General features: G+C 45.5%; 1 long non-coding RNA gene across 1 annotated transcript; it reads right to left on the bottom strand.

Annotated features, from left to right (window-relative positions):
- Nucleotides 1-4,647: 4,647 nt before the first annotated feature.
- LOC139075025 (uncharacterized) lies at nt 4,648-11,096 on the bottom strand. Its single transcript, XR_011525038.1, has 2 exons — nt 6,767-11,096; nt 4,648-6,416 (listed from the first exon to the last, which is right to left on the bottom strand). It is a non-coding gene; the product is annotated as an uncharacterized lncRNA (long non-coding RNA).
- Nucleotides 11,097-12,626: the final 1,530 nt, after the last annotated feature.

Here is a 12,626-nt window from a genome sequence, read left to right as displayed (position 1 = left end):
ACACAGACCATATCTAACTACTGATTAATGTACGTGTACAAAGACATCTTGCATCAATTCAAGACATCTCTGCAGGGCCACCCCAGCTCCCAAGCTCCTGGGGGATTACCTGAAGCCTCTATTGTGACTGCATGACAGCCCAACTTCCCTCTCAGCACAACCCAGCTCCACTCACGTCCTTGCAAGTTTGCTCAGAGAGAACTGCTCAGTACGCCTCTAGCATGCCAACCTCCGTCTCAGAGTTCCCTCCAGGGACCTCAGTCTAAGACGTCCCACAAAATTAATTCCAGTCCCACAAATGGAATGTTGGCTCTTAGCCACAGTCTCAGATGCGCCTCTGTAAGAACCTGTAGGGCATTCTTGAACGAGAAAATGTAACCAAGGTATATGAATTAAAGAAAAAGTTCCCTCCGCAAAGGTGAACTTCCACACAATTTTTAAAGTGAAGACTCTGCTGTAAAAATAGATCTGGTTCCACTTGCATTAAGAGAATATTAGAAAATGCATGCTACACTCCAGTCTAGGGCATGGAGTAATCCTGTGAGCTAGCAGAGTTTGTCCCCCCAAACCACCACCATTAGCAAATGTCATAATAATCAGTCCCAATCAATCTCTCCCATGGAGAGATTATGTGACGCAGGCCAACCTGAGGAGATTGAAGGAACTGGAATTTATAATGGTAATGAAAACCAGCCTAGTGAGAACAAAAACAAGAAAAAGTTTATTAAAGTTCCAAGGAAAAATAGAATTTGAACCACACAAGGGACAAGAGGCAGAAAGATGTGGAGAAATGTACTAGCTCTAATCACTTGGAGTGAGTCACCAAATCTCTTTATCAACAGGAATCTGATTTTAGGGGCAAGAGGCAAAAAATAAGGACACTAGCTGAAGTAAGGAGCCCAAGGTATCTTCATACACATTCAACCCAAATCAGTTGTGACTTCCGCATGCAAAGCTGCATTGGTCACAACTGTTTATCAAGGACTCCATATGTCAGAGACTATGCTAAACACGTGGCCAGGATTCACTCATTTATTTCTCACAAGAAGGCTATAATTTGGCTTCTCCTAATATGGCCCCCATTTTGCAGAGCTGCTCAGTGAAGCCGGGAAAGGTAAAGAAATGTGCCCAAGATCTTGCTCCTATACCTTAGGGACTGGAGCCCTGGCAGCCTGGCTCCTGCGCTGCTCCTCTTCGCTCCCACACTCCACTCAGTCAGAAGTCTCTTTCTTGAATTCTTCTTTTCTCCACGCTGTTTTTATCTTTATCTCTGTCTGGCCTCTGTGCACACCTTCTTACTGGTTTTCTTTCTTCCTCGTCTCTCCTTCTAATCCATCCTGGGATTTGAGGGGGTCTCTGTAAAGAAAGCCCCTTTCTTCCTCCCTGAATTAGGAACCAATTAATTGAGAAATTGGCTCAGAAGTCAGATGGCAATGAACATGTCAGCTTTGTTCTTTTTGATAAAAGCTAGGCTGGAGGACACGCCTTAGACCTAGGGGCAAGTAGGTTGACAATAATCCCCTGAATAGCTCTTACCCTCAAAACTGCAGGGTAAATGGTGGGAGGGCAGTCTTTCCTATTAAGTTCACCAAAAAGCAGAGGGCAGATAAATACTGTGCCTCTTATGGAGGCAGAGAGATCTAAAAAGAGAGAAAAAGACTCTCCAGCGCAAAGGAATAAGTGTTCTCTAGCCCAGCTCCGTGTAACCTCAGTTCTAAACATGGCTCTCCCACGTACGGACCTCCGCTGGTTCCCCTATTCCTTCAAGCTCAAATCGAAGCTCCCTGGGGAGATTTTTAAGGCCTTCCTCCCCATGGTAGTCATAGAAGTGACGTTTGTCACTTCCAGGTAGAAGCCTATAAAGTCCAGTTCATTCATCATTTTCCTGCCGCTTTGCCCCAGTGAACGATGATCCAGGCGGTAGAAGGTCTATCTCCCTCAGTCAGGACAACCTCAAGAAGACGTCCCCCTCCCCACCGCAGACCCAGGATTGATCTCTAGCACAGGTGAGAAATAGACATGTGTTTCGTTAAGCCACTCAGATTTGGAGGCTATTTGTTACTGCCCTGTGACCTAACCCATTCTGATCCATGCACTATTGGCCTCCCAATCCCTTTTCCATATGATGCGCTGTCTACACACACAATCTGATGGTTCAGCTCCATGCTTTTCCTCATGCTGATCACTCTTGGTCTTTATTCACATGTCCTCCAACATTCAAACAACTTCCAATACCTCCTCCAAACCCAGATCCAATATCAGCTCTTCTGTGAAGGTTCCTCTGTCTCCTGGAGGCAGGAGTAAATGTCCTCTCCTCTGAGCTCAGCCCAGAAAACATTTCATGAATGACGGGGGCTGGGGGGGGGGATGCTGTCTATGGCCAGATATGTCTTGTCTGCCATCTTTCGCTATTTTAAGGACCTCAGGCTGTGTAAAGCCCATAGCCTTTTCTCTTTCATCCTAAATTACGTCACTCCCCCCTGCAGCGTAAGCAGAAGCGTTAGGCTGTTAGGCGTGTTCCCTCTGCACTGCAGGATGCCAGGTTTGGCTTATCCTAAAGCAGCACTTGCACTTTCCTTAAGGCACGCGGTGAATGTGCCAGGCCTCTTGCTTCAGGAGCTCAAGGGGAGCTGTGGAGGCAGCAGCAGAGCAGAGAAGGGGAGGCACATGGTGCGGCATATGGTGGCATCGGCACCTTGCCAGGGACGGCAGCGCTTACAACGGCCATGGGAATAACTTGGAGAGCAAATTACACTCCTGCAGGGCACAGAGGAGGAGACAGAGTGAGACTGTTGTGCCAAGACCGTGGCAGAGTGCTAACAACGGACGGCTCTTCTGTCTAGAGCAGCGGCTCTCAACACCGACTGCACAACAAAATCACCTGAAGAACTCTGAAAGATGCCGATGCCTGCGCAGCGTCCCACACTGGTTAGATGGGAAGCTCTGAGGGTGGGGCCCAGGCATCAGCATTCTTCCAAAACTCCCTATGTGATTTATGTGCAGCCAGGGCTGACAGCCACTGTTGTTGACTACAGCCGTTTCCTGCTCTTCCTAGGAGGCTGATAGCAAATGTGGCCTGGGGCTATTCTGCTTCACGTCTCACATCCTTAGAGACACCTATTTTCCATGAAATTGGGATTTAAAAGGTCAGGGAGAGATGAGTTAGTATTTGCTCAGTGCCCTCCATATGCACGGCCTTGGTGGTATGCACCTTACACACATTGTTCGTTTAATCGATACATCAACCCCATGGAACGGCCGCCCCCTTTGAGAAATGAGAAACTGATTATAAAGTGGAGTCACGTTCACATAGGTAAGAAGCAGCAGTCAGGATCCAGTTCGAGTTCCTTTTCCCCTATGCCAGTCGTCTTTAAACTATGGTGGTGTTTGAGGTGCTGCAAAAGTCTGACTTAAGTATCATTCTTACATGAACGTTTATAATTTGCAAAGCCATCACATAGAAGAGAGCACACCCAGTTGTCTCAGATACCAAACGTTGGTACCCGGGAGCCTCCCAGGGCTTTGCTGTGCGCTTTGAGGTGAACTCATGTCAACACAGCCCTCCAAGGAAAGATTCTTCTGCCACCTCTGTATTTACCATTGAACATCTGGAAAATGGGCTCACTGACTAGAATGATTATAATGATTCAACGTGCTCTTTTTTAAAAAGTCAAGCTTGGCTTGGGCATGTTTACCTCACGTAAAATTGTTCAAGTGAGTATATTAGGGCAAAATATGTGCCTAGCACCGTTGGGTAAATGCTGAATAGACCTGCTCAGTGCAAATGACATCAAGGTGTCTCATCAGGTGTCATCACCTGCTCATCAAGGTGTCATGCCAGGGGTGTGACACCAGGTGAATGCTCACACGGCACAATGCATCTGTGTCCTTTTAGGGCAACTGTGGGGTTGGCAGCAAGTCTAGGGGCTTCCCCTCCAAATGTGATTAAGTTCTGTTGGACAGGTCACAGTGTCACCAAGCTTCCCACTGCAGATGAAGTGTCCACAACAGAGCTGACACTCCAAGTTGGGGCCCAAAACACAAGAACTCAGGCAGCTTTGAAACTCACAAGGCTAGTCATTACTTTAACAACAAATCATGTTATAAAATTCTAAATAATGGGGATTCTAATACTAAATAATGGGGATTCCAAGGATCTATGCATTGACTGCCTCTAAACTGTATACTTGCGACCCAGAAATGCCAATATGTCATCAATGATTCAATGTTGAAAAGGAAATTTTGTCCTAGGCTTTCAAGGTGCTGGATCTGTTTGTCCAACATCCTGTGATGACTCAGAGAGAGGTAAAAACAAACATCTGCAGGTAGTGGCACTGGTGGTAGATTCAGCCAGATGGAGGGCAGCACCTGGGCAGGCTGCGGCCCTGGCATTGAGGCCTCCTGGCAGCCCACCAACGCGCCTTGAAGGCAGGTCAGGCTCCACGGGCACAGGGGAGGGTGAAACCAACTGCAGGCACAGTAGGAGGTCCCCGGGTTCTCGCTGACATCTCCTCCACCTCTGAAGTCAAATTTGAAGTTGTAGTTGGATATTCAGAGGACATTTTCAAGGATGACAGGTTCTATTTGTTACGGAGGAATTTCACAGACCAGTACTGCCAGGAGTTGGAAAACACGGAAGAGAATCAATTCATCTACGTGTCTACTTTTAATGAATGTATGTTCATATACATAATACATATACATACATACACAAAAGCACATTAAAAAGGAGCTACTGGTGGGGTCAGCCCCGTGGCATAGTGGTTAAGTTCCCGTGCTCTTCTTCTGCGGCCCACATTTGCAGGTTTGGATCACAGACGTGGACCTACACCCCACTTATCATGCCACGCTGTGGCAGGCATCACGTATATAACATAGAGGAAGATTTGCACGATGTTAGCTCAGGGCCAGTCTTCCTCAGCAGAAAGAGGAGGATTGGTGGCAGATGTCAGCTCAGGGCTAATCTTCCTCAAAAAAAAAAAAAAAAACGAGCTACTGGAGCAGATTCCCATATTCAACATGGCGACCTTCCCAGCAACATACGGCACCACAAAGATGAAGTGGCTGGGGATGTACTCAACATGCTGCTCACATTTACTGTGTTTCAGCTTTTAAAGACACGCTTCTAGACTACCAGGCAGGAGGAGGAGGCCAGGACTAGATTTCAGCAGTGGTTCAGGGGTGACTTTGTTGTGCAAATCATCCTTTATGCCACCTTCCCAGAAAAATCTGTGGCACAACTCTCTCCTCCAGGCAGTGGTGTCATCCTGGACATCCCTACCCAGCAGACTGGGAGAGACTTTGGTTGATGGCAATAGGAGAACACAGTGGACAGACTGGCTGTCCTGTAGCTCTTTGTTAATGTTAATTATTGATGAGTCAGTAAGGAAATTTCCTGACCCTGAAACACTGTGTATTCAGTGCTCCTCCCAGAGCAGACAGCTCTCAGCTGCTTCTGAGTCAGACTTCTGGGGCCAGCAAAGAGCACTCCACCTGGAGGCCCCTTCCACAGCATACATGTCAGTGTCTCAGAAACGTGGAATGGCCCACGGCACGAACCGCCTCTGTCCCCAGCATCACAGCAGGCTTGGCATGGATTTTCTATGCACCCAAGCTCTTTCACTCTTGGTCAGAGTTTCAGTCTTTCAGATCCAACAGCCCAGCGGTGTGAGGACAGTTTGGGAGGATTTATCTAGAGTATCACTCAAACCAGTGCCCCTGTCATGGGATTTCTGAAGCCCCTATTGTCACAGCTCATCTTGGCTATGGGAATCAACTGAAAGAGACGTCCTTGACTAAAAGCCACATGTGAAAATCACCTCCCACTGTCACATTGGCTGTCCTTTTATCACTTTGTCTTCTGCTGTCCTGATGTAGTCTCACTGTGTCTAGAAGCCTCTTTTAAGAATTATTTTGGAAAAAAACACATTTTTATAGATGAATATTCAAGTTAACCCAGAGGCTCTATTTTTGGAATCTCCCTGATTACCTTCTTAAAGATCAGAGTGTTATATACTGTGTACTTTTTAGTTGTTAGAGTTATGGAGGCAAAAGTGTTTTCTCCGTGGGCTCTGCTGTTTTCCTGGGCACCGATGCATGGCCGCTGTGCACTGGAATTAGACTAAAAGGTGTCTTTTCCTTATCACACGTTGAGCGTGTTTGTGCAGGTTTGTTTAAAACCCTCTCTGCATAACAGTTTGTCAGGTTTTCTGTTGGGGTGGGTGGTATGAGTTTAATTTAACAAAAAGATGACTTCAATTCCTTCTTCCTTTCAAAATCTCTCTATCAAGATGGCGTCCCACTGGTCTAGCTCAGCATGGGGAGGGGCAGCACGGCTTTGCCGGTCATCTGTCTGCTTTGCTTTAGGACAATGTGCAGTGGGACATTACTGACCGGAAAACTTGTATGTCACATCTCTAGAAAGAAGAAAAAACATAGTAGTTAAAAGAAAGTCTGCCATTTGTAGCTACTTCTCTGTGTGAATCGAAACTTTCTCAACCCTGAACAACTAAACTATGAAACAAAATACAGGACCTCACAGGACGCTGAGGCGAACGCGTGGCAGCCGTCCACAAGCCTCAGTTTCAAACTGTGAGTTCACTGACTCTGCCTTGTTGGCCTCGTTGACTTCAGCAAGGGCAAATGGTAAAATTTGAAATTGTAAAATACATACCGACAAAGTACTACTTGTGTTTATATATGAGCATCTTTGCCATATAAGTTCCCATTTTCTTGAAAGAGTGTTAAAAATTTTAAAAATCATTACCTGGTGTTAGGCTTCCTCTCTCCACCTAAAAAAATTAATTAATGCAAATTAAAACCATTCTATGGGAAGAAAAAGAAATAATTTTTCCAGTCTAATTATAAGTGTGTGTGTGTGTGTGTGCGCGCGCACGCGCACGCACGCATGTGCTTGGGCTCATGTGTTCCACTCCTGTGCACATGTGTACTGCACACACTCTCCAAATTACAAATCCTGCTTAGATACAACCAAGCCCTTCTCAACGGGGTGTTGGTAAAGTGAAGCAGGTGACGCAGAAGAAGGCAAGGTACCGCCAAAGCTCCAGTTCTGCCCTCTTTCCTTTGCTGAATCTGACCCCCTCTGAGCCACTTCTGCAGCCCACTCTGGTCCATGTCTCGTGCCCAGCCTCCCAGAGCAAGCACTTCCTTGTGTGGAGCTGATCTGTTAATTGCGTGGGGATCTCAGTGTCTCTGTTTCACCCCTCAGATTCCTCAGATCCTAGATTCCATCTGCCTTGAAACATAGTGTGTTCCTTCCGGGATATTTGTATGTCTACCTACCCCTGTCGTTGCACGTGATTGCACAGGTCCATGGGAACGAGGGCTTCCCGAGTGCAGCTCCCCTCCACGCCATTTCATCCTGACAATGCAGTCACCAAACCCACGCTCTGAACCCAGAGCCAAGGGCTCGCTCTACCCCATGTGTCATGTGGCCCATGACCCTTTTGACCCAAACAAACAGCTCGGTGAAGGGGCATTTCAAACTCTGGCCCTGCCACTTATTAACTGTGTGTCCTTAGACAGATCACTTCACATCTCTGAGCTCAACTCTAAAATGAAGGGAAGAAGCCCTACTTTGCAAGGTTATTGTGAGCATTGAATGAGTTATAGAGGCAAAGTGCTAGAATCTAGAATTGTCTGATAAACATGTTATATTCAAAAATGTGTTGAGGGCCTGACCCGTGGCCAAGTGGTTAAAGATCCACGTCTACCACTCTGGCGGCCCGAGTTCACAGGTTCAGATCCCGGATGCAGACCTACTCCACTCATCAGCTGTGCTGTGGAGGCATCCCACATACAATAGAGGAAGATTGGCATAGATGTTAGCTCAGGGCAAATCTTCCTCACACACACACACACACACACACACACAAAGTGTTGAATTTTTTTAAAATCTCAACTCTTTTTCTTGTAAGCATTGTCAAATCACTGGGGATATTTTGCATCCTCTTCAAAGTTTTTACTTTCTATCTAAAAAGGCAAGTAAAAATATTCTGTGATTACTTACTAAAAGTTTTCTAATTTCTTTCTTAACAGATAACATTATCTAATGTCTGCTGTTTTTGATGCAATATATGGAGCACCTGGTATTTTTTCCACCCAAGAGTAAATTTGGGGCAGTTTTCAACCTTAATCATCCATTCTCCCTCTTACACTCTTGATAAACCCTTGAAAATAAAAGTGTTATTTTTCCTTTCTTTTTCGTGTTCCTACCTTCCAACTTGAACACAAAATTCAACAAGTTTCTAGCCCCATCTCATGCCAAGAGGTGCAAATTAAAGTGGGGAAATGGGGACCTAGTCAGAGGTCTGCTTCACCATCTATTCGCTGTGTCACGAGAGCAAGTCACCCGGTCCCCTGCTCTGCACAACGAGCAGAGACATCCTCTGCCTCCCAGGGCCAGCGTGAGGAGCCAATGACATTCTGGAGGAGAAATGAAGTTTGGAAATTGTAATGTTCTGAACGCTTGCTCTTCTGTACTTACCGATCTCCCTGGGAAGCCAGAGAAGTAGGTGTGGGGAGCAGAGTTTCACTCAGAAGCACAATGCAGGAAATGCAGGGACTGCGTCCTTGTGGGTATTTACAGGTGCACCTTGAGGGCTAGAGTGTTGGCTCCACTCCAGGCATACTGCCCCCGCTGATGTCATACCCAACACTCTCATGCTGCAGGGCTTTGTAGAGACGCAGCTCACGCTAACGCGAGGTAAGAAGGAGACCCTGCCGCTGCCACACAACAAAACATTCATTCCCCACATTTTCTGAGCCCCTGCTCCAGGCCAAGCCCTGTGCCTGGCACTAGAGGTACAGAGAGGAAAAAGACACAGGCCCCCCGTCATTGCATCGCCCATGTACTTTTGGAGCACTTCCCTGTGCCAGGCACCCTTGTAGGTGCTGAGGACACAGTGGAGAATAAAGCAACAGGTCCCTGCCCTCAGGAAGCTTGTATTTTCAGAGAGGGACACAGACAATAAAAGGGAAAACTATTTTAAAGATAAGTTTATAAAGTGGAAAGTGCTATGAAGAAAATAGATGGGGTGATCTGATACAAAGGGACAACAGCTATTTGGATGGGATGGCCGGGACAGGCTCCCTTGAAAGGTGACATATGAGAGATGAGAATGAGTATGAAAATGATGTAGTGATACTACTGAGAGCTTGGCTCGAGGATTGGATATGAGAAAGGAGTCCATCCTTTTCAAGCACCTACTATGTACCAGGGCCTGTGCTGTGTTCATAAATTTCCACTGATTAATCTTCACAGGCCACCACGACAGCCACTGTGCCAACTCCGGTCACCAGGACCCAGGGCACCGTATGGCACAGAACAGGTACTCTAAGGAAAATAGAATGAGTGAAAATGTGCATGAATGAGAGAGAACTTATCAATCCTACTTTATTAGTAAGGAAACCGAGGCTCTAAGAAGTTGAGTTTGCCAAGGCCACACAGTTACAACGGCAGAGCTAGAAGAGTTGATCCTGGGCCTGTCTTTAAAATGTCTGATTTTTAAATTTTATTTTACAAGGTTAGAACTCATTGACTGATCTTTTGTTTGGTATTATTTGTATTTATGTTAATAAAGTGCAGTCAGCCTGTAGTCTTCTTTTCTCAAACTGCACATCAAGGTCATTCCGAGCTCATGAAATGCATTGACCAGCTCTTCCTACAGAACCTTACTCTAGAAGTTATCATCCCCGATGGGGATTGTCTGAGGTGAATATTCGGGGCAGCTCATCTGCAGAACCCTTCCGAACAGCTGCTCATTCAGGAGCAGGAGCAGTTTGGACTCTTACTATTGCTCGTGTGTGTGTGTGTGTGTGGACCCTCTGGGTCAAGTTCTGTGCTTTGAGTCGCGGACACACAAATGAAAAATGAAGTTCTTTCCTGGATCCACTTTTGAGACAATGATCTACTTAGTCAACTAATATTTTCTGAACATCTCTTACATGTCAGGCACTCTTCTAGGCACTATGGGTACAGAAACGAACAAAAGAGCAGAAAGAACCCCTGCCCTCGTGGAAATTATATTTTAGTGAAGGAAGACAGGCAGTAGACAAAAAAGTAAAAAATACAGATTGTTACAAGGTGGTAATACTCTGTAGAAATAAGGCAGAGAAGAGAGATAAGAAGTGTGGGGCTGGGAGAGTTTGCACTTTTAAATAGGTTAGTCAGAGAAGGCCTCTTTAAAAAGTTGACATTAGGTGAAGACTTGAAGGAAGGGAGAAAGCATTACAAAGAGGGGGAAAGGCATATGCGAAGCGTAGAGGTAGGAGTATGTGTGTCACATGTGAGGAAGAACAAAGAGGTCATTGTGGCTGGAAAAGAGAGAGAGAATCAGACGAGGTCCCAGAGGCAATAGGGTGAGACTGTATACGGCCTTTGGAAGGACTTGGAAGAACATTGACTTTTTCTCTGAATGAGATGGAAAGCAATAGAAGGTTTTCCAGCAGAGGAGTGATGATATCTGTCATGCTTTAATGGGATTACTCTGGCTTTCGTGTGGAGTAGAGAAAAACAGTAGCAGCCAAGTAACCAGTGAGGAGGCTACTGCAGTCATCCAGATGAGGGACAATGATGGCTTGGACCATGATGACAGAAGTGGAACCGGTCAGAAGTGGCAAGATTCCAGCTGTATTTTAAGACTGAGCAAAAAGATTTGCTGATTCAGCCAAAGTAGGATAAATGGTAGGGACAAAAATACTTCAGTGTTTTTTGCTTGAGGAATTGAAAGAATTAAATTGTCAATAATTTAGGTGCAAACTCACCTGAGTTGACAACTAAGAGTTTCATTTTGGGCTTGTTAAGATATACGAATGGAGATGTTCCATATGCAAACAGATATGGGAGTTCACAGTTTAGGAAAGAGGTCTAGGCTGGAGGTATCAATTTAGGCTTCATCATCTTCAGATGATGTTTAAAGCCATGATATTAAATGATATAACCAAGGAAATGATAGAGATAGAGAAGATAGGAGGTTGAATGACGAGTCCTGGAGCACTCCACATTAAGAAGCTGGCCAGTGAGGATGGAGAAAAATCAGCACAGAGTGCAAAACTGGAAGCAAACAAAGTGTTTCAAAGCAGAGGAAGTGATCAACTGTGTCAAATGCTGCTGACAGATCAAGAGGATCTGCGGACCTGGGCTGAGAGACTGGAAGACTGAGAATTCAGTGACAGAACCAAGATAAGTTTTATTACAATTACGGGGCAAAGGTCTGATGAAAGTGGCTTCAAGATACAAGACTGTATTAGTCTGCTGGGCTGCCATAACAAAATGCCACAGCCTGAGTGGCTCAAACAATAAAAATTTATTTTCTCAGAATTTTGGAGGCTAGAAGTCCAAGATCAGGCCCTGGAAGCTCTGGTTTCCCCAGTGGCCTCTCTCCTTGGCTTGCAGATTGCCGCCTTCTAGCTACGTCCTCACATGGCCTTTCATTCATGTGTGCACACTCCTGGCGTCTCTCCCTCTTCTCATAAGGACACTGGTCCTATCAGATTAGGGCCCCATCTTTATAACCTCGTTAACCCTACTTACCTCTTTAATGGCTGTATTTCCAAAGACAGTCACAATAGAAGTTAGGGCTTCAACATACAAATTTGGGGCTTGGGAGATAGAATTCAGTCCATAACAACAGGAGAAAAGGAAGTTCTTTTTTTGGTGGTGTGAAGACATCCACGATTCCTCTTCATGAGAAAAAAAAGTATAAAATTGGACAAAATAATCAAAAGCAACAATTTGGGAGCACTGTAAATTGACCAAAGGCAGACAATGAATTGGGAACTATTGTTGAAAAACAGCAAGAGTTTCAAGTAAGAACAGGAGGAGTCTGTGACCTTCTTACTTGGAATTGCTCCCATCCTCCACCTCCCATCTTAGACAGTAAAAAGGAGTTTTACCAGCATGGAGGTGGCTTTGAAAATCATCAGCTTTGCTGCCAAAAGGAAGACTGAATTTAAGGTGGAGGGAGGGTAAAAACCCTGTGATCTTGCCAGGTAAAAGCAGTGAAATTGGCTGGAAATGAACAGAGAACACATTTAGTTTAGGTAACCCAGGACTGTGGCCTCAGACAGGGTGAGTTCTGGACCAGCCAGGACCCTGGAAGTGAAAAAGCTATCAAAGAATTGAGATAAGTTCTACACACATGGCTGGCTGACTGGAAAAACTACACACATGTTTAAGAAAGACCAAAAGAGAACAGCAGAAGGTGAAAGACTAGGGAAACTTGAGAACTGCCTGCAACTCTGAGTGCATTCCCCAACCCACATCCATATCAATGAGCATATACTGGGAGCCTAGGGGAGCAGGGTGTTTGAGCACAACCTGTACTCAAATCATTGGCTGACCACTCAGGTATACAAAAACACAAGGGTGCCCCTAGGAAGCAAGGCTAATAAATAAAAACAAGAATAAAAAACTGAGCAAAGACATCATTGGCTGCCCATTGCAGGAGAAATGGATTCCTAAAATCTGTCTTAAAAGCTCTTTAAAAGGACTCCTAAAAACTCTTAAATAATAGCTGAAAAATATAGCTTGAAAAGCAAGAGAGGAGGGGCCTGCCCAGTGGCATAGCAGTTGACTTCCCACATTCTGCTTCAGTGGCCCGGGG

The sequence above is a fragment of the Equus przewalskii genome, chromosome 13, assembly GCF_037783145.1.
Source record: "Equus przewalskii isolate Varuska chromosome 13, EquPr2, whole genome shotgun sequence".
Taxonomy (NCBI): domain Eukaryota; kingdom Metazoa; phylum Chordata; class Mammalia; order Perissodactyla; family Equidae; genus Equus; species Equus przewalskii.
The sequence above is the reverse complement of the archived record's forward strand: the minus strand, read 5'-3'. Positions and strand labels throughout refer to the sequence as shown.